Genomic DNA, 24,158 nt, shown 5'->3' with positions numbered 1-24,158 from the left:
GCACCGGGTTCATACTTCTGTGTTTTCTCAGAGCATGGGACTGGAAATGTACAGGTACAGCAACACCACGTGACAGATTCAGGTGGGCAGCAGGAGGGGCAGGAAGGAGAATTTCATATATAGAGTACTGAAAATGTGCTAAGGGATGTGCTAGGTGCTTTATTCTCAAAGTCACATGCAATTTTTATAATATGCTTAGGCTTGGACTTTACTAGTCCATTTTAATGATGGGGAAATTTTTTTCTGCTATTGTTTTGTCTACCTGAATTAGGGGTGAGATGAATTTGTAAGGGCTTTCCCCTAATTTTTCCTATTGTGTCCACTTAGCTATAAAATTTAGACAATAGATTGGCATGGTGTCCACAGTATCACTGTGTGTGTGTATTTTTTTTTTGAGAAGATGGTTTATTGCACGTGTATGATTACTTTCATATTAATGACATAATGAATTACACACATTTAGGAATTTAAAACAACTCAGATTTATTTTCTCACAGTTCTGTGGGTCAGAAGTCTGGGTGCACTTGACTGATTCCTCTGCTTTGAGACTCACAAGGTCAAAGACGAAGTGTCGGCCAACCTGGGCTCTTGTCTGGAGGCCCTTGAAACTGGGATGGGGAGATGTGCTTATAAGCAGAGCTCAGATCCTATTTGCTGGGGGCTGAGGTCCTTATTTCCTTGCTGGCTATCAGCCAGGATCCTCTTTCAGCTCCTAAAAGCACTGGACTTCTTGTCCTATTGTCCTCTCCACCTCAGGACAGCAAAAGTGAGTCATGTTCATGCTTTGAATCTCAGTCTTTCTGTTCTGCTGCATCCCTTCTGCCTCCAGCTAAAGATTCTCTGCTTTGAAGGGCTCATGTGGTTAGACTGGGCCCACACAGCGTAATCTTCCTATCTTAAGGTCAGCAGATGGGTAACCTTCTTTACATATGTGAAACTCCTCCTGACATATAATGTAACTTGATCTGGTTGTGACCCGGAGAGCAAAGATCATGGTGAACCAAACCTCTGCCTGCTGTAACACAGAAGGAAAACTTTTTCTATCAAGACTCTCTTCCACTGATAACTTCAGGAAATCACATCAGTACCCTAAACAAACAAGTAAAGAGTAAGTGCAGTGGGGATTTTCTGGTGCCTGGCTCATATTAGATATTTTCATAAATGTATGTTTTATTTTTCTAATTGAACAAATAGTACATATTAACTTAGGAAGCTAGAGTCTGCTGAAGAATAAAAAGTGGTGGGGGAAGGCTATAGCTCAGTGGTAGAGCACATGCTTATCAAGCACAAGGTCCTGGATTCAACCCCCAGCACCTCCACTTAAAAAAAAAAATTTTTTTTTAATTTTAAAAATAAAGAGAATTAACTAAGTAGAGTTCTTACAGGTTGACTTCTTGCATGTTTCTCATCACTATGCTTATGAAATACTCTGATGTTCTTTCAAGTATATTTTCAAAGAGAGTAGAACAGGTAGAGAACTGTCTTCCTAATGGCCTTCGGAGACACTTTCTCCTGGCTTCCTTCTGCCTCTCCCCTTTCTCTTTCTTTAACCCCTTAAATCCAGGAGCTGTATTCAGGTAGGGATGGAAATAAAATCTTGTTTTCTTTCACTGGAGGAAGGTCCTTTGGAAAGTAGCACAGGGTGGGGCTTGGAGAACGGATGGATGGTGAACAGATGCGGTCCACTGATTAGCTCTGGGAGTTGAAGGGACTGCAAAAGTTTCAGATTGAGAAGGAGGCTGTAGGAAAGTACCAATGGGAGCCTGGAGGAGGAGAGAATGGCAGGACGGGTTACATGGCAGTGTGACAGCCATTGAGGGGAAGGGGAGAGAGAGGCAGACAGACATCCCCTCGGGCTTCACTGCTTTTGTCTAGGGTCAGCCTCACTTACTCAAACACATGGCTCATCACTTTGAAGCCATAAATCTAGGTGGAAACTTCAAAAGCATCCAAAGCATCCAAAAAGCACATTCTGAATCATCCTTCCAAATTAATTAGTATTGAGAAAATTGATGAAGGGATGACAGGCTTCAGGAACACTGTCCCAACCCCCCCTTTGTGTTTTGGCTGTACTCTCTCCTCAAGCATCAGCCTTCAGGGATAACCTTCCTTGCCTGCATTGACTCACCTCAGATGCTTTCACTCAGTCTGATAAACATCTGCGCATTTGCCTGGTGGCTGGTGTAGCTCTCTTCTGCCCATGGCTGGGCGTAAGGAAATTTCATGTTCAAATGAATCACAACCATTTTCATATTTGAGTGACTGATGCAATCGTATCCTGAATCAGCTATTTAGAACCACATCTCCATGTGCTATCAATGTTCAGTGGCCTGGGGACAGTGGTTTGGATTTTATATCTAATTTAGTTTTCATTTCTCAGGATAAATTGGGCTTGAAACTTGATGGTAAGACTTTAAGCAACTCTTTAACCAATGGTCTCTCATTTTACTGTTTTCAATAGTGCGCTCTCAAGTTCAAGGTCTGTGAGGAGTTACATTGCTTTGGTTCAGCAACCACTAGAGATGAGGGCAAAGGTAAATGTGTAATAAAAGGATGTGATGATGATTATAAATATTGGACTACCTGTGAGCAGAAGGGTTACTCAAAAATTCCTCTCATCCAGGGACTTTGCACATATGCAGGCAGATAATGAGCATTTGAGGTCATCTAGTCACACGTGCATACACAGAACACATATATTTTCCCTTATATTTTATTTTCAAAATAGATGAAAAAGTAAAGTCCTTATAAACTGAGGTGGTAGTGATGGGGAAATGTTTTTAATATATGGTTTTACTTTGAACATTGTATTTTTTTCCAACTGGCAATACAAATCTACTCCATTTTCATTTCTTTAGTGGGGAAAGGCTTATTAGAAAAAAAAATGGATAATGGCAAAACTAAGGAAAGCAATTAGCTTTGTATAAAACACAATGTACCGTAGTAGTGTATGCAAACTCTAAATAAAGCTTTTTAGTTCAGAGCAACCAAAACACTTCTGCCAACCTAAAAATAACTTCCTTCTCATTACTTTGAGCCCACAGTCAACAACACCTAGAAGGACAAGAAAAAACAGCCCATAAATGGTTTCATAGATGTCCTGCAGAGGGGTTAAATTATATGTTTTTAATTATATGCATTAATGTCTCCAAGAAAAAAGTGCCCAATAACAATGCTTTCTCAAAGGTAATAATACTCCAAAATAAGCTCCAAAATAATCACTTAACTGCGTATTATCTAGGAGGCCTTCGAAGCAGTGGAACATTCTCTAATTATCTGGCGAATACTTTTAGAACACATGCTCACTTTATCCTGGGTATGTGGTGAAGATGGCGTACCTGTATCTTCACCACATGTGTACGTGGTCTAACTAAGGGGAAATACTCCAGCATAATGTGGGACACTTAAACAAACACATGGACAAAGGATCATTCTCACATATTGGAGAATGAGTAAGGCCCGCTTGTAATTTAAGCGCCACCTGTAAGTCCATTGACAGTATAAATGTTTCTCAAGCCTGCCCCACCCACCTGCTTTTCAACACAGAATATCATTAAAGTTTCATTCCTTCAGAATCATTTTCTTTGCTTTGCCCTAAATCCAGTAGCAGTTTAGAACAGTCCTTTGAGAACTTACTCATCATTGTCATTTTAATGGAATACGTCTGTGCATCACTTCCCATACTGAAAGCTGCCTAATGCGCCCAGCTCAGGGTGGGGGTGGTCATATTTTAGAGGGGAGTGGGCAGTTGAGGAAGTCAAGAGCATAAGCCACTGGCAGGCCTGGATGGTGTACCACCGGTTTATTCTGGCAAACTGCAAGCTCTGTAACGGCACTTGGCCCCCGAGGAACAGGAAAGGAGCCAGAAAAAAGAACAGACTATCAAAGGGGGAGAAGAAAGTCTTTCAACTCCTTCCAAATTCTACCTGGTCACAGCCCCTCCCAGATTGCTCAGAGTCACATCCCCATTTCCTGATAAGCCATATATAAAATTTAATTGTGCTGCAGTGTAATGCAAAATACCATTATTTTGACTCAGTAGGAAGAGATACAATTTTTTTTTTAAACAGCATAGTTTCTGTCACTTTCTTAAGCACAGTGCTCCGCGTGCTGCACATGCCCCACAGTGGAGCACAGCTCGTCATCCCTGAATGCACGACAATAGGACACTCTCAATGGTGCATTTTATTTTGTAACAGAAACTACCTTAATCCTTTGGCATCTTTATCAGGTTTAAAATTTTCCTGTCTCCATCCAAATGTGGAAAACCTCTGAATTTCATTATTTCTCTATCATGGAACAAAACTTTGTAAAACTCCTCAGTTCCACTGATGAAAACAAAATCTTTTCATTTACTCATTCAAGGAATGCTATTTTATTTAAATTTAAAGGGTGCCATCATGGGAGACCCGGTCTCTTCAGGCACAGGATTCCTTACTCTCACCTTCCCTTCCAAGCTGACACATAGGTGCTGGACAGAATATCATGACAGCGGTCTGCATGTGGTTGGTCAGGGAAGACCCTGAAAGAAAAAAACTTCGAAATGGGCAAAAACTATTATTGGGTGTCTGTCCCATCTAGTCTAGCACACCCTGCTGTGTTACGTGATTCTGTAACACTCTCCCCCTCCACCTTCAACTTAGTTGACAACTCTGTAAGTTGTGGGACAGCGATAGCAGTGTGAATGGTTCTTGTCCATAGTACTGCAGATTAATTTTGTCTGGTGGAATGCAATTGATTGCTGCCTGATATTGAAGAGTTTGGCATTTATTATAAATTCATTTCACTATTCCCTGATTACTTAAATAAGTGTGTGCTCTTTGAATTCTTCTTTCGAACATTTGTAAAATGTTTCCTATTCCTTCATTAACACGTTAAATAAAATATTTGACACATGCATTTTATGTGTGCATGAGAGCCATGATTTTCACCCTGACAAGCCATCCTCTGATGGCCTCCACTGACTTCTGCTTTAGGTGTGACTGCTCTTCCCTGGCCTTGATGCATTTACTGCTCAGGTGCTCTGTGATGTTATGACTAGAGGTCTGTCTGTCTTCTTAACATGATTAGGGTGCAGGGTCCCCCTTTTGCTGACTCTCACCTCTATTCTCACTGGTAATGAACCCTCCAGCTAGTCCCTGGATTTTTACTGTTAATTTACCTCCTGCCATGAAAGTCTCATGGAATGTTGGTAAATCTAAATATTACCTTCCACTCCCCCACTGGAGGCACACAAGACTTACTCAGTGCCTACATCCTACAGGGAAGGAGAATCAGCTTCTGATATTTGTTCTGCTTTAACTCATTCCACTGCCATTCTTACCGTATTCACCTGTGTGGATGCTCTCTAAGATGATTTCACATTCAAGTTCCAAATGGACCTGCAGCGAGAAGACTCTACTTTCTTCTGAAATTGCCCATTTTCCTGTGTGTGTGTGTGGGGTGTGTGTGTTTATGTTTTCCTTTTAGGGTCAATCTCTCTGAAGGACTCTAGCAGCCTTTTCACCCATCTCTTCCTTTTCCAGATCTTTCCTCACACACAGCACAGTTCCACCACTCCCACCCTGAGCTCTGAAGGCACTTTGACTTCCTTTCAAGTAGGTAGAAACTTTCCTTTTTGAGTTTCTCCATTTCTATGTTCAGTGACCCATGCTTCTAATATGTAAAAGATGCTCTTGGAATGTAGACAATATCCTCTCTCCTGACAAATATACACAAATACTTAACAACCATCATTTCACTGCAGATTGAAAAACGGCCAGTTTTGAAAGTCAAGCTTGAAAAAATGATACCTTTATCTAAGGCGGTACTGATCTTCTCCTAGCCTGGCTACAAGAAGTACTACATTGAAATAAACCAGCTTATTATTATTATTATTATTATTATTATTATTATTATTATTATTTACTGACATATAGTCAGTTTACAATGTGTCAACTTCTGGCGTACAGCATAATGTTTCAGTCATACATATACATACTTACATTCATTTTCATATTCTTTTTCATTATAGCTTACTACAAGATATTGAATATAGTTCCTTGTGCTATACAAAAGAAGCTTGAGGTTTATCTATTTTATACATAATAGTTAATATTTGCAAATCTCAAACTCCCAATTTATCTTTTCCCACCCCCTCCCCCTAATAAACATGTTTGTTTACTATGTCTGTGAGTCTGTTTCTGTTTTGTAAATAAGTTCATTAGTGTCTTCTTTTTTCTTTTTTTAGATTCCACGTATTAGTTATATTATACAGTATTTTTCTTTCTCTTTCTGGCTTACTTCACTTAGAATGATGATCTCCAGATCCATCCATGTTGCTGCAAATGACATTATTTTATTCTTTTTTATGGCTGAGTAGTATTCCATTGTATAAATATACCACAGCTTCTTTATCCAGTCACCTGTCATTGGACATTTAGGTTGTTTCCATGTCTTGGCTATTGTAAATAGTGCTGCTATGAACATTGGGGTGCATACATCTATTTGAATTAAAGTTCCCTCTGGATATATGCTCAGGAGTTGGGATTGCTTGATCATATCGTAAGTCTATTTTTAATTTTTTGAGGACTCTCCTTAGTGTTTCCCATAATGGCTGCCCCAAACCAGCTTACTTTTAATGAACAATGGTTCAGGGAGTATCTTAAACATGCAGTGTCTCTTTTAAACCTAATAACATGTCTATAGTAAAAGTATTACTTATTCCCATTTTCACATGTTAGAAAACAAAGAGACAGATATCATGTAGTTTGCCTGAACTAATAAGGCTAGAGTTACTAAATGGCAGTGCTGAAATCTGAATGCAGAGCTACTGAACTTTTCCACAAGGGCTGCATTTCCTAGTTTAATAGAAAATACAATAAAATGATAATATCCATTTGTATTTGTCTATGCAACTCTCCTGTGCTGCAGTGATTAGAATAACGACCCCTCCGTATCCTAGTCCTTAGTACCTGTGAATATTCTACATGTTGCGTGGCAAAGGGTCGGGGGAGCTTACATTTTATGCAGAATTAAGGATGCTAATCATTTAACTTTAAAATAAGAACATTATCCTGGATTATCCTGATGGGGGGTTCAGTGTAATCACATGAGTAGTTGAATTTGCAAGAGGGAAGCAGAAGTGTCAGAACCAGAGAGACTGCGTCATGAGACTTGACTGGCCATCGCTGGACCTGAGGATGAAAGAAGGCTCTAAGTCAAGGAATGTGAGTTGCCTCGAGAGGAGAGGAAAGAAGGAAAGAGAAAAGAATGCAGCTCTGCTGACACCTTGATTTGAGCCCAGTGAGACCCGTTTCTAACTTCTGACCTCTAGGACTGTAAGATAATACATTTGGGTTGTTTTAAGCCACCAAGTTTGTGGCTATTTGTTACAGTAGCAAAAGGAGAAACGAACATAGATGCTAAAACAATAACTTTTTTATGGATTTATATTTTCTAGGTAATTGTTGACTTCTAATTTTTCTGGCAAAAACTTCTCACCAAATCCCTCTCACTCAAATCTGTCTGTGTCCCCTCCCCTCACCCTGGGCACACAGTTAAATGTATTTCTTAGTCTCTTCATGGGTATATATGATCAAGGCACTGAGTGTCGGCTAAAGGAACATGTTTAGAAGTGATGCATGTCACTTCCTAGCGAGGGCTTTTAAGAAGCAGCTTTCCTTCCCTGTCCCCTCTCCACTTCCACAGACTGGCTGCCACTTTGCTACAAGCAGCCTGAGTCACTGAATCACAGTGCGGGAAAAAGCCACATGCTAACTACGAACACTGGATTGTTGCATGGGCAAGAAATAATCTATTGTGCAAAACCACTGAAATGTGTGGAGGTATGCATTGCAGTAATTACTGCTAACCTAAGTAATTTTTTATAGACATTAAAGTTATTTTAACCTGGGATCAAAAGAACTAATTAGAAATCATAAACAATGAAATCTCGACTACTACTTTCTTACTTTACAATGTCATCAATTCTTGCCAGAAGAATTTACATCTTCTGATTTAGGTCCCTGATTCTAGTCCCGATCTATCTCAATCTATTCTCCAGACTCTAAGGATGCCTTCCACATACCAGTTTAACTGGGTGTGTAATCTCTACTGCTCTCTGTAGACGCACTTATGCTTCGGCTGCATTGTAGTCTCATCATTTTCTGACCATACCTTTCAAATTTCCTTCTTTTACATCTGCATTGCAATCCTTGAGAGAATAGGATTTGAAAAGAAAGCATTGTGTTCTCAATGAGACTCTAATGTTTACAAGTGTGGCCATGGGCAAGTTACATTAACTCCTCAAGCCTCAGGAAAATAGGAAGAGACGGAAATTCCCTTAACTTTACAAAAGGTATCTATGAAATATCTAGAAATATCTAGCCCTTAAAGGTAAAAAATGGAAAAGGTTCCCTCTAGGGTTAGGAATGAGGCACGAATGTCTGCTTCACCATTCTTTTCAATACAGTACTGCAATTGTACCCAGTAATATTAGGTAAGAAAAGGAAATAAAAGGCATACAGATGAGAAAGAAATACAATATTCTCCCTTGCAGGTTACATGATTGCAAAATTCCAAAATATCTACCAACTCCCTGCCCCCTAAATCATATACTAATAAGTGAGTTAGCAAGGTTATACAAATTACAAGATAAACATACAAAAAAACAATAGTATTTCTCTAAACTAGCAAAAATATGAACACTGAAATTAAAAACATCATACCACTTATGATAGCTCATAAAAATAAAGAAATTTTTAGAAATATAAATCCAACAAAATACATACATGACTTTTATGCTAAAACCCACCAAATTCTGATAAAAGAAATCAAAGAAGTTCCAACTAAATAGAGAGACACATTGTGTTCATGGCTTGGAAGATGTAACATCCTAAAGATATCAATTCCAAATAGATTTAATATAATTTTTAACAAAATATCAGCAGAGATTTTTATAAATAATATAGACAAGATTATTCTAAAATTTACATGGAAAGGGAAAGGAACTAGAATAGCTTAACGCAACTTCTAAAAACAAGATAAAAGTGGGAGAAATAAGTCTACTCAATTTCAAGATTTATTACATAGTTACATCAAACGAGACTGTGTGGTACTGGTAAAGGTATAAATTCATAGATTAACAAATATAGAACTCAGAAACAGGGCCACATAAATATTTCCAACTGATTTTTACAAAGGCACAAGATGTTACCACTGGGCAACCTGGATAAATGGCATAAGGGGTCTTTCTGTATTATTTCTTACAACTGCATGGAAGCCTTCAGTTAAAAATTGCATAAGACAAAGTTGTGATCAATGGAACAGCAACACTGGCATTACCTGGCAGTATGCTAGAAATGCAGAATCTCAAGCCACGTCCCAGACCTACTGAAACAGATGTTGCATTTTTACAAAATCCTCTGGCAATTGATAAGCATATAAAATTTTGAGAAGCACTGCTCTAGACAATATCAAACATTTGGCATTTAAGTCATCCTGGTATTTTGTTGGTTTTGTGTTTCAGTTCACTGTTCATTTTGTAAATTAAATTTTCTTGTGCATGGCAGATACACATTCCATATAATAAAACAAACCAGACACTCAAATCTGAGTATTTTATATTTTGAGTCTTTTTTAAGCCCTTTGATTTCTTGATACATTAATTTTTCCCCCTAAAGTTATCACATGAAATTCTAGTTATCCTTCTAACAATACTATTAGAATTGCTAAGAGATGCTTTTTAATCTTTTATTGAAAATTACTAACTTAACAGAACATAGCTTAGTGTTCTATTATTTTTTGCAGAATTAATGCACCTAATCTATTAAGGTTCAGAGCTGTTTTTCACTCTAGTATTTCCCATAAAAGTAACTGTGCTAATATTTTTTATTTTAATAATTTTTCTGTAATATGTTAAACAATAACAAAACGCATGCCTTTTCTTATTCCTTAGACACTAAAGCTGTTTCAAAGACTTACATCTAAGTATTAGAAATAGTCTATAGTATTATCCATCACAAGTTCCAATTTCTTTCTCTTGCAAGTAATGAGGCATGTGATTCATTTGGTCCAAGTTCCCACTGAATGTGAAAATTCAAGTTCCCACTGAAGGTGAAAAGACCTAGGTAGGGTTCAAACCCCAAACTGTCTGTTGAGAAGACTGAGCTCTCAACAAATAATATGTTTCTGTATCAGAGGAAACTATTTGGTGATGGGAAGGAAATAAGAAGGCTTTCAGAATATGGACACTAATTCAAACTGGGAAGCTCCTGAGTGAAGATGCCAGAATTGAGTCATTTACAGTTTCTAAGGATTCCTCCAACACTGGTCTCCGCAAAATCCTGCTGAAGCTTTTGCTTTTGAATCTTCATGACATTTCATTCTTTTTCTCACAGCACACGAGTCAAATTGTTGGGGGCTTTAGTGAATCTCAGACCCTTAACAACCTCATCACTCCAAAATAGGTCCAAGATTATCTTACTCTGCTAAGAAAGTAGTCCTCCCAGCTACTGCACACATCTATTACTTCCTTTCTCTCTTAATATAGATCTTTCAGTGATATCAAAGTCTCTGAAAGGCCTCCCATCCACAATTGCCTACTATGCTCTTGATTTTATCCCAAATCATCAGTGCTGCAAAAAAACTCCAAGACTCATCCCAATGAAATACCATTTCCAATTTTTCTGCATTTCAACTGTCAGCTGATTCACTGCTCAGACAGTGTGACATTTTCATGCTCAATAGAAACCTTGAATAAGGAAAAGTTCCCCACACTCTTCTACTCACCCCCACTTTCTTTGATCCCACTAGGACAGAGGCTGCAAAGTACTATTGCCTTGGGCTTCCAAAATCTTTCAGTGATTCCATTGAAAGAGTTCTTTCAGCTTCTAGTCAATCATTACAATCTCCACTCCCACCCCGCCAGCGCCCTTCTCTGGGAGCCAGGCATGAGGCCAACAGAGCCAGAGGACAATCTGAGTGACCAATACTCAAGCCCATACAGAATTCAAAATATCCTCTCTCCTCTAACACTGACCTATTGTCCTTGAAACATACTTGGGTGCCTCTTGGGAATTATTTTTTCCTCTGTATTATATTTGCCAGTTGAAAGATCAAGGAAGGGCACTTAAGACTGAGTTCTAAGCTGCACTTTAGTTGATGAAAAGAATGTGGCTTAAGTGGAAGGTTAGGAGAATCTGTCTCTATCATAAGAGACAGTTTGAGTTAAAGTTGAGGTCTCATAGGTGAAGAAAGTTCGAACCAGAACTAAAGGTTCTCAAACATAGTTTTAGAAGTGGAACCCATTTATTATTAGCAAATCACCATGAAGAACTTCAGTATATAAAACATCTAGAAGCAGTGTTTGGCAATATCTTTTCTAGTCCCACAATCTACCAATTAATATATTTTCTACCAACTAACATATTCCAATAGGGAGTACTCCAGTATCAAGTTATTAGAATAAAGAAGAGAAAATAACCTTTAAAGAGACATTAAGATGCATTGAGTCCCATATATTACTGTATCTCATTATTATAGAGCACCACTTACATATATGAAAAGTTTAGCAGAGAGACAAAATAAACTAATGCAAGACTTGGTCTTGTCTTAATTATTATATTCAATCTCCAGAGTTAACAGTTAACAGTTTTCAATAACTAGTATAAAATTAACTTCATTTTAAAAGACATTCATTTTTAATAAAGCTAATAATAAAAGAGGTATGTCAAAATAATGTTTCTAGTTCATATTTCTAGCCCCTGATTTCTCAAATTCTTCATATGTTTCAGTGGAACATGTCAACTAAAATCAGTAGACTAGAATCTAGGCACTCAGAATTGACTTGATTCATGGTGCAGTTCCATGCACATTTTAGTATTGAACTCTAACTTCTACATAATAGAAAGTTTCATGTTGAGTCACAGAATGATCAACTCAGATCATGCTTTCGCTTGGTCCCAAATTCTTTTAATTTAGTTAATAAAAACCCAACTCACACCAGACCAGTTTAAGTCAAATGGGGATTTTTTTTTGGAGGGGGAGGTATAATATTGGAGGAGCTCACTGAATCAAAAGAAAAGCTGAGGGAACAGAGAAAACCTGAAGAACCTCAGGCACAGGAACCAGAGACCCAATACTGCTAAAACTACTTTTCTCTCAATATTTCTCTCTTCCTCGATCTCTTTCTCCTTTTCATTCTTGTTTGTCACTTTATTGCTTCATCTGTTTTCTCCAACTTGTGTAGAATAAAAGTGCTAGTAGTCCTACATACATCCTTGTACTTTGGTGATGAAAGGTGCAAGAGAGTCTTTTTCCTCCAGTTTCACTAAAATTAAACATTCTAGTGAGGGAGTTGATTTCTATGGCTTGAGTAATGCAAGCACGTTTGGAAGTTGCGGGGAAGTGGGATAATATGATCACTCCCACCTCAACCCAACCTTAAGTCATACCGTATCATGTTATAGATGGAGGGGACTAGAGGCTGACATTTATAAATATCAAAGCCTTACAATACAGAATCCGTAAGTAATTTTATTTTTGTTTTTCCCATCTTTGCCTCAGTATTACTTCATTATTTTATATTCTTCTCAGTTTAATTTAAAATACAAGACTGTGGCACTGTATCTGCCTACCATTTAAGTCCTACATATATCATTTCTTTTGGGTGCCATTTTAACTGCAGTTACCAATTCTTCCCAGGAATCATACATCATTTTCTCTGTGTGCTTTATTTATGTACAACATATGTAGTCCTAATATGAATGCTTTCAACAGATATTTTCATGTGAGGACTTAACATCACAGAGAAACCTTCGTGGGTAATGTTCCTAAATTATTTAACACCTTCAGCCTTATGGTTCTTTTGACTCTTTATCCATATGTCTAATTGTCATGACAAATTATCCTTTTACTAGTTTGCAGTACTTCTCTTCTCTCAAGATATTGTTCATCTAGCCTAGATTCCTTCTCCATGGATGTTTTATGAGAGAAATAAACAAAAAATGCTCTCAACCATTAACAGGTGTACTTTTTAAAAAGTGTCTCTGTTTCTTTGCTTTTGTTCTTTAAAAGGTATTAGGATGGCACAGGGTTCAATGTGTAATTTTCTATTCTTTGAGAGTTTGTATACTTATATACTATAGTAACTGAATGTGAGATTAGCTGTGGAGCCAATTTTTACAGTATTAAAGTAGCCTTCTTGAGGGCTTATTTATCCCTTTGAATATTTTATATTCACTCAGTATATAATCTTTTGATAAAAAGTGTTATTTTATTAAAATATTCTTAAAATATGAAAAGAAAGCAAGGAAATAGCAGATAATGTATGTTAGGAAATAAGAAAGCAATTTCTATTGTTATCCACACAAAAATCTTAGGAAATAAAATGCTTTTGGGGACTACACTTCAATAGTCATTTTGTTTACTACAATTTACCTCCTGAGGAATTTATGTCTTTAAAAAAATCTTAGAAAGAACCCTGCTCTCTTTTCCAAGATTCTGAAATATATACCATTGAATGAATCTAGAAGATAACGGAAGATACACAACTAATCAAAAGTAGATATCATTTCTGGTATGGTAATAGGAGGTAAAAGGAGGTAATAATGATACTGTGCAGGCAACCAACAATGTCTGCCACTTAGAGGCAATAATTATACTTACCTCATAAGTTATTGTATGGACTCAATGATTTAGTATATGTAAAGCATTTATATTAGTGCCTAGGTCATAATAAGTGCTTAATATATTTTTATGTTTTTCATCCTCAGAAAGTAATCATTCTGGCCAAGATGCAGTAACAAACTGTGTTTACCCTCCCACTTGAAACACTCAACAACAACAAAATAAAATTAAGACAAAATAAGTGACATAATTTTCATGACACTGGCTATCAGGCAATGAAAGACAGGGATTTCTGAGAGATGGAAATCATAGAAGATGAGCTTTAAGTTTGTCCTAGTTACTGCCTTAATAGTGTGCTGGCCAGAACTGAGGAAAAGCCCAGAGGAATTACTGAGCTTAGGAGAAAGAACTGAGAGTTCAGGGAAACCAAGGCAGTTAGAATTCATAGGACAGAGTATTGAAGGAGAACTCTGGGGATGTGCAGAGAATTCTTCTCCAGGATTAGTAGAGCACTGATTATTATGTGCATGTGAGAAAACCACCAAAAGGATTAGAGGGAACAGTGCCTGGTGTGCACACAGGGCCAGAAACAGTGTTTGTCCCCACAGAGTAGACTGGAAAAGCTCTTAAATTCACAGACCGTTGAAGACAGTACTCAGTATTGCAGAAAATTATCCCTAATTGAACACTTCTCTGCACCTTACTAATAAAACATAAATACAAGATTTGAAAGATTCACATTTTTTGAAGTAACTAATTGCATCCCAGAACAAAGCAAAGAAGATTTATAGAATTGAAAAATACCCAGCAGTCAGCAGGGTAAAATTCACAAAGCTGGGTGTTCAATCAAAGGTCAACAGGCATACAAAGAAGCAAGGAATCATGATCTAAAATGAGAAAAATAATAAGCCAATTGAAACTGACCTAGAATGAAGAAAGATATCAATCATTAATAGGAATAATATTAAAAGAGTTATTACAAGATATAGAATAAATCTCAGGAGTGTAAACTACAATTTCTGAGATAAAAACTACAATGGATGGGATTAACAGCAAAGTAGATATTACAGAAGAAAATACTAGTGAACTTGAAGATTTATCAGTGGAAAATATCCAAAATGAAACAAAGGGAAAAAAAGGACTTAAAAAATGAAGAGATCACTAGTGAGCAGTGGAACAATTTCAAGCAGTCTACCATAGGGGTAATTGGTGCCCCAGAAGGAGAAGAAAGAGACAAAAAAGGGAAACATATCTGAAGAAACAATGGCTCCAAAATTTCCATTCTTAATTAAAACTCTAAATTCACAAATTCAAGAAGATCAAAGAACTCCAAACATAAGAAACATGAAGAAAATTACACTAAGTCATATCATAATAAAATTGTTCAAAATCTGTTTAAAGAGAAACTCTTAAAAATACCCAGAAAAAAAAGATATGTTATGTACAAAGGTACAAGGGTAAAAATGGTGTTAGATATTTTGTCTGAAACAAAGCAAGTGAGGAGATAAGGGGGCCATACAGTCTCACATCTTTACTAAGAAACAAAGATTGTCAATTCAGGATTCTACAGCTCGCAAATATATTTGCAAAGATGAAGGCCAAAAAGGACATTTTCAGACACATGAAACCTGAGAAAATTCATCACCAAGAGACCTGCCTACAAGCTATACTGCAGTAATTGTCCTTTTAGACAAAAGGAAAATGGTGATGGATAGGAGTCAAGATTTATACAAAAGAATAAAGAGAATAAAAAATGGTGACTGCATATGTTAGTAAGTGTTTTTCTTATTATTTAAATATCTTTAAAAGATAATTGACTGAACAAAAATAATAATTTATTAAGGAGTTCACAGCATGAAAAGTGAAACACATGACAACAGTTACGGCCCTTTGGGTTATTTAGAGAGTGTTTCCAGCATTAACTGTTCTAACTAATGACATTGTTGGCCAGGAAACTATAGGATAATGACCCTGAATGCAATGCAGGTCTTGTGTTTAAATTCTAAACTAAAAGAATGAAAATGAGTACAGGCCTGGAACTTTGAGATTTTTGCCCTATTGCTAGATGGATTGCTTTAGGACTTTAGTAGTCAGTTCACTTTCGAGTCTTAGTATCTAAATCTCTAAAATTGAACCATCAATGCCACTGAATTTTACTGTTAAAATGTGTTATAACAATTTAAAAATCTATTATTTGATTTATTTCTACTAAAGGCTGAATAAATGGGATAAATGAGATGAGAGAAATATTACACTTTAAAAGACCTCCCCTTAAATATCATTGCAAAGATGTGTCCTTATGTCTTGAATTGCAAATATGTGGAGAAAGAGATCAAATAGAGAAAAAAGCGGGAAGAATTTTACTTTTGAACATTTGTATGTGGAAGATTACAGGCATAACTGGAAACTGTACAAAGGCTCTGCAATTATAGATTGATCTACCTGTATATTTTCAGAACCAAGTAATGTCTACCACTCCAAAGGGGGGATTTAAAAAAAAGCATAATAGTAGTTTTTTTAGCTATATACAAATGATAAAAGCAAAGACATCAAAGTGGGTAGCCTTTTAACTCATGCTCAATTAGAATAAAAGTTTGGTTGCTGTTTTAAACATTTATGACTAACTAACTGTGACAGGCTCTCAGCTTTGCAAATGGGATGATTTTCAGTTGACTTTTGATCTGACTGACAGTTCCTTATACACTTCAGTGTTAGTTTATAACACACGAGCCCACATCTGAATACACATGTGACTAATTAGGGACTGTTTATGGACCATCCACATAAATTTAACACACTAGAGTGAAGGCATTTTAAACCAGAAGTCATGATTTTAATGAAAAAGAGTTAATTAACAATGGTGCTTGACCTATTTTTTTGTATTGTTAAATTAAAAAAAAATGAACAAAATCTAAAGGAGCGTGTTTTGCACATACATCTGATGAGGCATATTAGATCAATTTAAAAATTAATATTATGATTATGAAACAAACATTATTAAGGGTTTTTAAAAACATTTTTGGTTGCAATATAAGAAACTAACACTGTAGACAAGAACTTGGATCTTGATTTCTAAGAACTTTGTCTTATCCTAAGAGGAACAGTGTGCTGTGCTTTGGATGTTGGACTGCACCCCGACTCTCAGGTCTGAATTCTAGCTCTGCCATTTATTAGCTGGGAAATCTAGGCAAGTTATTTAACTTCATTGTTCCTTAATTTCCAAATATGAAGAATGGGGATAGCACCTACCTCAGAGGTGGACTATTCGGCCACACTTGAATCTGCCATTGTCCCACCGCAGGCATGCACTATGAGTCTCTCTGCTTTCCATCTCAAGATCTTTGATGATGTGAGGATTCACCCAGACACAGTGTAGTTCATAAATAAGGAAGAATGAACACCTCTAGGGAAGACCCTCAACTAATGTGAACTAGGAACAGATCCTGGAAAGTTCAGAATATTAGGGAGTCTATCTTTCAGAGAGATCCAGTATGTTTCTTCACGATGTAGGAAAGAAGGAATGAAGGCTTACAATAAAGATCTTAATGATAGACCCTTACTCCGTGTTTTCCTGCTCCTTCAGTTCCACTTCTCGGAATCACATCGTAAATAAACCAACTACCCAGACACAGTATTTGTACTTGAAAGATTTACTTTTGCGGAGGAGAACCCAAAATGAGTCATTACCCCAAATTTCTCTGCCACAAGATGCTGGGCTGGGTTAGGAGACTTTTTTCTTAAGGATGAGGACTACAGTGGGAGTTTATGTGAGAGAACTGCAAACCAGTTAGGTCTGAATAGAGACATCCCATTCCTTAAAAGTACTCAGCTCCTTCCATCACTAGAAATTTTCCACAGGCAATATTTCACCACAGGCTCTAGTCTTCCAGGGCCTTTCATGGCTTGCCCTCTTCACTCTAAAATTCTTCTTTTACTCCTCATGTACATCCCTTAACTCACTGTAACTTCACAAACTGAACAGTTTACCTATTACTCATTTTCCTGCTTCATCATAGTGTTTGGCTATGAAGTGGTTCCTAATCAAAGTGTTTCTTAATCAAAGAAATCTCTATTCTAACAATAGAGAAAGTCTGTGGGGAAGAAGTTGAAATAACAACGTTTCCCTCTACTATACAAGCATTACTTAATACAGAAATTCTAATAGGATGTCTAGTGAAAAGGGTCTAATATTTTGTTTTCAAGAGACAATCCAAGAGATATTCATCATTCAAAAACAGATATTCCTCGGTTCCTCCCTCAACATTTTAGTGACTCCCATTGCCCCAGAAGAGTAGGTAATAGGATCTTCTGTGTTTGGCATGGCTTGTCTCTATCAATCTTCTGTGCTACTTGAGAAAAGTTTTGTTATATTTTCATAGTGGTCCCTAAGCCTTTTGAGAGGCAATGAGAAAGACCCTAACCCATTCCATTTTGAGAACCAATGCTTGTTGAACTTCTCTCATTGACTGTAACATTCTGATTGACTAAAACATTCTAATTAAATTTTGTTGTCCTGGAAAAATGACTAAGTCCTTAGAGAAGAAATAATCACGTGGGAAGTTGATATCTAGAGTGGTTATCTGGGCTCAAAAACGAGAATATAATGGTCCATACTGGGGATAAGCCAGAAGGCCCTGAGAACTTAGTGTTTATGCTTTTGGGAGACTAAACTTTTGAGCATAAACTGGAATCAATTTTAATTTTACCTTTAGTAGCCCTCATTAGAGTGTCATTTGAGTAGGGAATTGGGATATTGATAATACCACTGCTATTGTGGTTTCAAATGTAAGAGGGAATTTTATAGCAATAATGGAAAGAATGATCTTAGTTTTCTCTTTTCTCTCATCGACTTTCTCTTTTTCTCTCTCCCTGTGTATTTGGAAGCACAGTTAAACAAGTAAAGTAGTAATTATTGTTTCAACTAAATATCCATTAATCTAAGCATTAATTTTAAAAACAAAGTGGAATGTGGTCTTGTACCCCAAGCTAGTGGAGAAGACTCTGCAAATGATAATAGTCATATTTCGATAGCATTTTCATTCTATTGTCCAGAATGTTGAGTTGATACTCAATACATGCTAAATAATGAATAAATAAATAGAGCATAGAGATAGGTCAAGTATGTTATTTTGTGCAAGGCTTGTTCATAAAAGCAGTAAGAGGCAGATGAATTAGCAAAGGAGAGTGTAATTTTGAGAAAAGTGAACAAGGAAACCAAGGGGGTGGAGTGTCACAAAATCAAGTGAAACACTTAAAATTGAGTGATTGATGTTGTCATGTGCTGAAGAGATATATAAAGGAAGAATCTTCATAAGTCTCGACAGTGGACTTGTATATCAAAATAATTTCACGCAGTGGCAAAAGGTATGGGTTCTGAAACCAGACAGAGTGTGATTCACAGGGTGACCACTTGACTTTTAACCTTTTATTGTCTCAGTTTCCTCCTTTGTATTTAGTAGGCTTGGTGTAAAGAGATGATGTAAATGAGATAATCTGTGTGTTTAGCATAGGGACTAGAATATCGCAAGTGCTGTCAACAAGCCTGCTAAAATATTTAATGAGCTTCAGCAGAAGAGTGTGTTTTGAAGATTAATCTGTATGTGAGCCATTAGTAGAAGTTAGAATGTATCTGGAAAGTTATGGAAAAATATGGGAGTGTGATACAACTCTAGATGCCTCCTGGATTCAAGGACAACACACCATTCCTCTACTCCATCTGCCCAAACTGAACCGTTGGCAAGACAATTTCACTTTGTCATGATATACGGCAAGACTGGATTCTCCAGAACTGACTGGTTCTCCAGAGGGGAAAGGCTGTTGAGCAAGTTTAGACGCATCTACTCAAACCACCCATGAACTCACCATTTCAAATATCTTAATTGGCTGCATAATCTGATGTCAAGGATCAACATTAGTGAGATCTCCCAGATGTCTAGGGCCAAGATCAAAATAACTAATCCAGTGGAAGGCCCTTCTGGTAGGCAGGGTACTATCACTGGTTCTGCTGCCAATATTAGTCTGGCCCAATATCTAATCAATGCCAGACTTTCCTCTGAGAACGGTATGGGGTGCAGTTAGATTAGTGTAGTATCATTCATAACTCCTTTCTGCTGTTGGAGCTTTCATGATCCAACTGGGTAATTTCTGATCAGTGATTCCAGGTTTTAACTAATTTCTAAGTTCTCAGGTTCTACACAACTTTATCACCCACTAAGAATTTAAAAATCACATTCTCTGTTCAGCTGTTAATGCTGGAGTCCATATTTAGTTATAAAATATAAGGTTTTCTTTTGCTGTTTTTAGTTTTGTTTGGGGCTTTTTAACTTACAGATTTTATTCCTTTTTTAAATTTGAAATTTAAAGGTAAATGTTAATAAATTTCAGTTTAGTTCTGTAATGTCAAGAACTTAATTAAAAATGGATTCATTAAAACAAATTATAAATAAATAAAATTCCTCCATCTTGCACTTTCAATTAATTAATGTTTAAAAATGAAATCCCAAGACCATGATGGAAAGGAAGAGCTACACAGCACAGAAAGGAGAAGTAACAGTTTTCACTGACAAAGAGGATGAAAGACAAAATATTTCACTAGCATCATTTCCTCAAATAGCAATTGACATCAGATGTGATAAGTAGTAAAACTCTTGATTTGGGACACAGAGTCATTGGAAATGATTGAAGATACCCTTATGGAAGTATTCGAACTTATCAATGGATGCTAGATCTATTTGGGTTCAGAACAAAATCCCATGTCTTTGAGAAGAATGAGAATGATGAGTACCATGGACAGTGTCTCCCCAGTTCTGGGCATTTCTGCTCCGCCTTCTCTCTCTTTTTTTTTTTCTTCCGAAGCTATATGACACCTATACTAGTGTTTAATACTTCCCTTCAAAACAACTCTTTTTCAAAATCTTAAATATTTATATTACCTACATATTGCCTATATTCATAAGTGATGATCCCTAAGATATTTTAATACATTTATTCTCTTTCCTATAATGCATGCTAATGTAAATGTTAACTATTTTAATTTTTAAATAATGAAATTTGTTCATGCATTTCCCCAACTCATATTCTCAACTATCGATGATAAGCTTGCTATACTTTGAGAAACACTGTAATAAGCACTAGAATAGAAGAAAATAATGAGTCCAAAATAAGGTGAAGTTAAAGGTTATCTTGACTTATTTATACCTAAATTTGTAGAATTCCATGCTATCTGGGTAACACAAAGTATTTGCCGAATTGGGAAAACTTTTCTCGTTTTTAGGAATATATCAGAATCAGGAATGTGGTGCTTTACCAAACCTATATGGTAAAACCCAAAGATTGCTTATGATGACTCTCCTAGTCAGCAAATCTTTAACAAACATTTAATCATAATTTAGCATACACTTTTAACCCCTCCTTCCAAATTCCTTCAATACATTTTGGATCTTCAAATCTGAGTGCCTCTTATCCAAAGCTTCAGACTTTCTATGATTTTTAGGTAGAAGCAAATGAAATAAAGAAAACCTTGTTTATTCAGATGATTTCCTAATTTTATATCTCAGGGTGTTTTACATAGGAAATAGTCTAGCACCACACACTATAGAGTGTCTGTGGAACTTTCTGAGAATCTGCAATGGAAAGTGCTCAAATGTCTGAGGATCTAATAGCATTTTCTTGATATAATAATGCTTTCATGTCACATAAAATGAAACTGTCAGCATTTTCGTTTGTAGGTTTCTCTCAAGCTTAAGAGCAGGTCCTTGACAGTTCTAGTATTGGCTTTAAATATCTTATTGAAATGCAGATTAACACTGCAACATCATATAATGGTTGGAAAACCTCTTCCTTTTAAAACTTGTAGATTAATGAGTATTAGTAATTATTAATGTTAGCATTTTCCCCTCCAATGTTGTTCTTCTCCAGGACCTAAGATTTAGATTCATTTTAAGACACAGCTGATTATCTAAGACTGAATCACAGATTTTGCAAATAAAAGGCTATGTAGATAGATGTGTCACTACTTAGTTATTATCAAGAGCAGGTAAAGGATAAAAACAATTGCCCCTTCAAATACCTGTAGGGTCAAAAGGATCTAAAGTTGAGAAATATAATATTACACCCTATATAATTTTAACACAGTGTCTTAACTTAGCTATACTCAATAAATATTTGTTTATAAATTTAAAATTCTAATCAAGTCTATGATATCACAAGTGAAAATAAAAGTCAGAGACCTCACCTTTTGGAGTTTCGAAGTTTCACCTGGAAGCAGCTGTCCTTCCCACTCATCATTACCAGTGCAGCACAGGTGGCTAGAGCAAGACGGAGTGCCTGTCTTCTATTCCAAACTTCCCTGCAGCACCTGGCTTCAGGATTCCACTTCCTTTCACTTTCGAAGTCAGGATGTTGGTACCATTAAGTAAAGGAACAACTAGCTGATTGATAGCAATCTCACTACTCCCATTAGCAGTCAGGGTATACCGATCACGTCTAAGACCTGTTAGACAGACCTGGCAAAATAGAATTCTAAGTAAATAATTCTTAATTTTTTCCTTAAAGTTTGTTTTTAATTTATCACCCTTATCACGGGTAAGTGAACTATATAATACTTCTTAATAATCTTTTGGGATTGCATAAATAAATTGAATAATTAATTATGTAATCATTGAATATTTATTCATTCCCGGAACTGTGCTACAAATTGTGAGAGATGCCAGGGACACAAGACATTGCCTTGCCTTTGTGGAAAATACAATCATATTGAAAAAAGTAGGTGGACAAGCTTCAATCCAGTTAGGTAACTGTAGAATAAACCAAATTATTTAACCCTTAAATATATAGTAGAATAAAAGGGGACGGCAGCAGAAGATATCAATATTGATTGCATTTCTGAGGAGGTAGAAATTGAATAATTCAGAATCGGGATTTGGGATCATAATTTTTCTGGAAATCTTAGTGGTATTAGCTCAAGTGTAAAACTCACCTACTGGGGATTCTAATAGAGAGGTACCCTAGGCTTTCTAAATTAACTAATGAAGACATGCCACTACAGCTTTATATGTATCTTGAGGTTTGCAACCTCTAACTTTGCTAAGAGTAACTAATTAAACAAATATTTGATTACAACCTAGGATGGATGTTAATATATACAGACACAGGGAAGGGTAGTCTGCTAATGGAAATACTGGAGAGTAGGTGTTAGAGCTATTGCCCATTCCAAAATTATATGCAGAAGATAAATGACTTTCTTTAATAAGCTGATTTTTCCCACAACTATTTTCAGTAAATTAGAGATTCTACTTATATTTTATTTTTAAGTGGAGGAATAAAATAAAATGTATAGCTATTATTTAGCTATCTATCTATGCTTATAGAAAAGTATCTTTACAGACTTATATACAAATATATATATATTCTTTATCACACAAATTTATTGAAATAATTTCACCCAAAATACTTAGAAATCATGAGTTATTCATGCTCTTAAGTGATATAATAGTTAACTAACTTATTTTATCATTTACCTGTCAAAATAGTAGATTTTGAAATATGAGCATTCTTTGGCAAAAGTGGTGTTATAGGATGTGTTGCAGAAATGGAATTGCTTTAGTACTAGAACAGGGAGATGCACATCAAATGAATATAGACATCTCAACACAGATAAGGAAGTATTGACCTTATTTCACATGATGGAAATAAGATATTAAAATAAAATTTATCCGAAATGAAATGAAAAAAGATCATAGCCAGGTATGTAGAACCTCAAGGGCCTCTGATCTAAAGGAAAAGCAATTTGACATTAAAATATTCAGTGATATGACCTCATTCCTGTGACAGTTCTTACATATACAAAAATATTAAATGTTTAAACTGTAGAAAAGAATTTGTTCTTCTATAGTATTCAGTAATAAGAAGGCATTAAGGTACTTCCTTGGAAATATTTTCTCTCCTCAAATGCAGGATTGGATGTGAATTAGTTCACCATAATGCCAGTCATGCTTGAGCTCTGAAAAGGGAAAAATACTTGGTTGGCCTAATCAAGGTTAAACTTGATATCTAAAAGAAAAAAAAAGACCAGAAAAATAAAGACAGGCAGCCTTGAGCAAAGGAACATATTTCATGAACACATTGTGAGTCTTTAATTAACATGTAATAACTTAATTAAATGGGTAAGGAGTAATTTTACTAATTATTCTCTTTATAATCTAGATCATTAGAAGATTGGTTATTTCAATAACTTCCATTTTGGTTTATCTGACGGGAGATAACCAGCCTGAGTTGGAGGATAACAGCAAAATAAGGTTGGGTGTTTATTCCTCCTGCTGTATCCTTGTCTTGACTTCTGCTTGTCTATCAAGATTATCTCAGACACCACTCACCACGAAGTTATCCTCTCTAGTTTCTGTTAACTCTTCCTTCCCCTTGTCTCTTCAGCCTACATTCTCAACTGCTTCCTGTTGCTTCTAGCCATGGAGTCTTGAAGTATTTCTGGTTGGTTTCCTCAAACCTTATCATACCTTCCCAATAACCTTTAAATACGTTTTTATTAAACTTTT

At 36.2% G+C, this 24,158-nt stretch overlaps 1 long non-coding RNA gene across 1 annotated transcript in view; it reads right to left on the bottom strand.

Annotated features, from left to right (window-relative positions):
• LOC140696589 (uncharacterized) overlaps nt 1-22,108 on the bottom strand; it is a 34,090-nt gene extending 11,982 nt beyond the window's left edge. Inside the window, exon 1 of the long non-coding RNA XR_012073079.1 lies at nt 21,842-22,108. This is a non-coding gene — a long non-coding RNA (uncharacterized lncRNA). The remainder of the gene's footprint in view (nt 1-21,841) is intronic.
• Nucleotides 22,109-24,158: the final 2,050 nt, after the last annotated feature.

This window comes from Vicugna pacos, chromosome 5, assembly GCF_048564905.1.
Source record: "Vicugna pacos chromosome 5, VicPac4, whole genome shotgun sequence".
NCBI classification, from domain to species: Eukaryota; Metazoa; Chordata; class Mammalia; order Artiodactyla; family Camelidae; genus Vicugna; species Vicugna pacos.
This window is presented reverse-complemented; position numbering and strand designations above follow the sequence as displayed.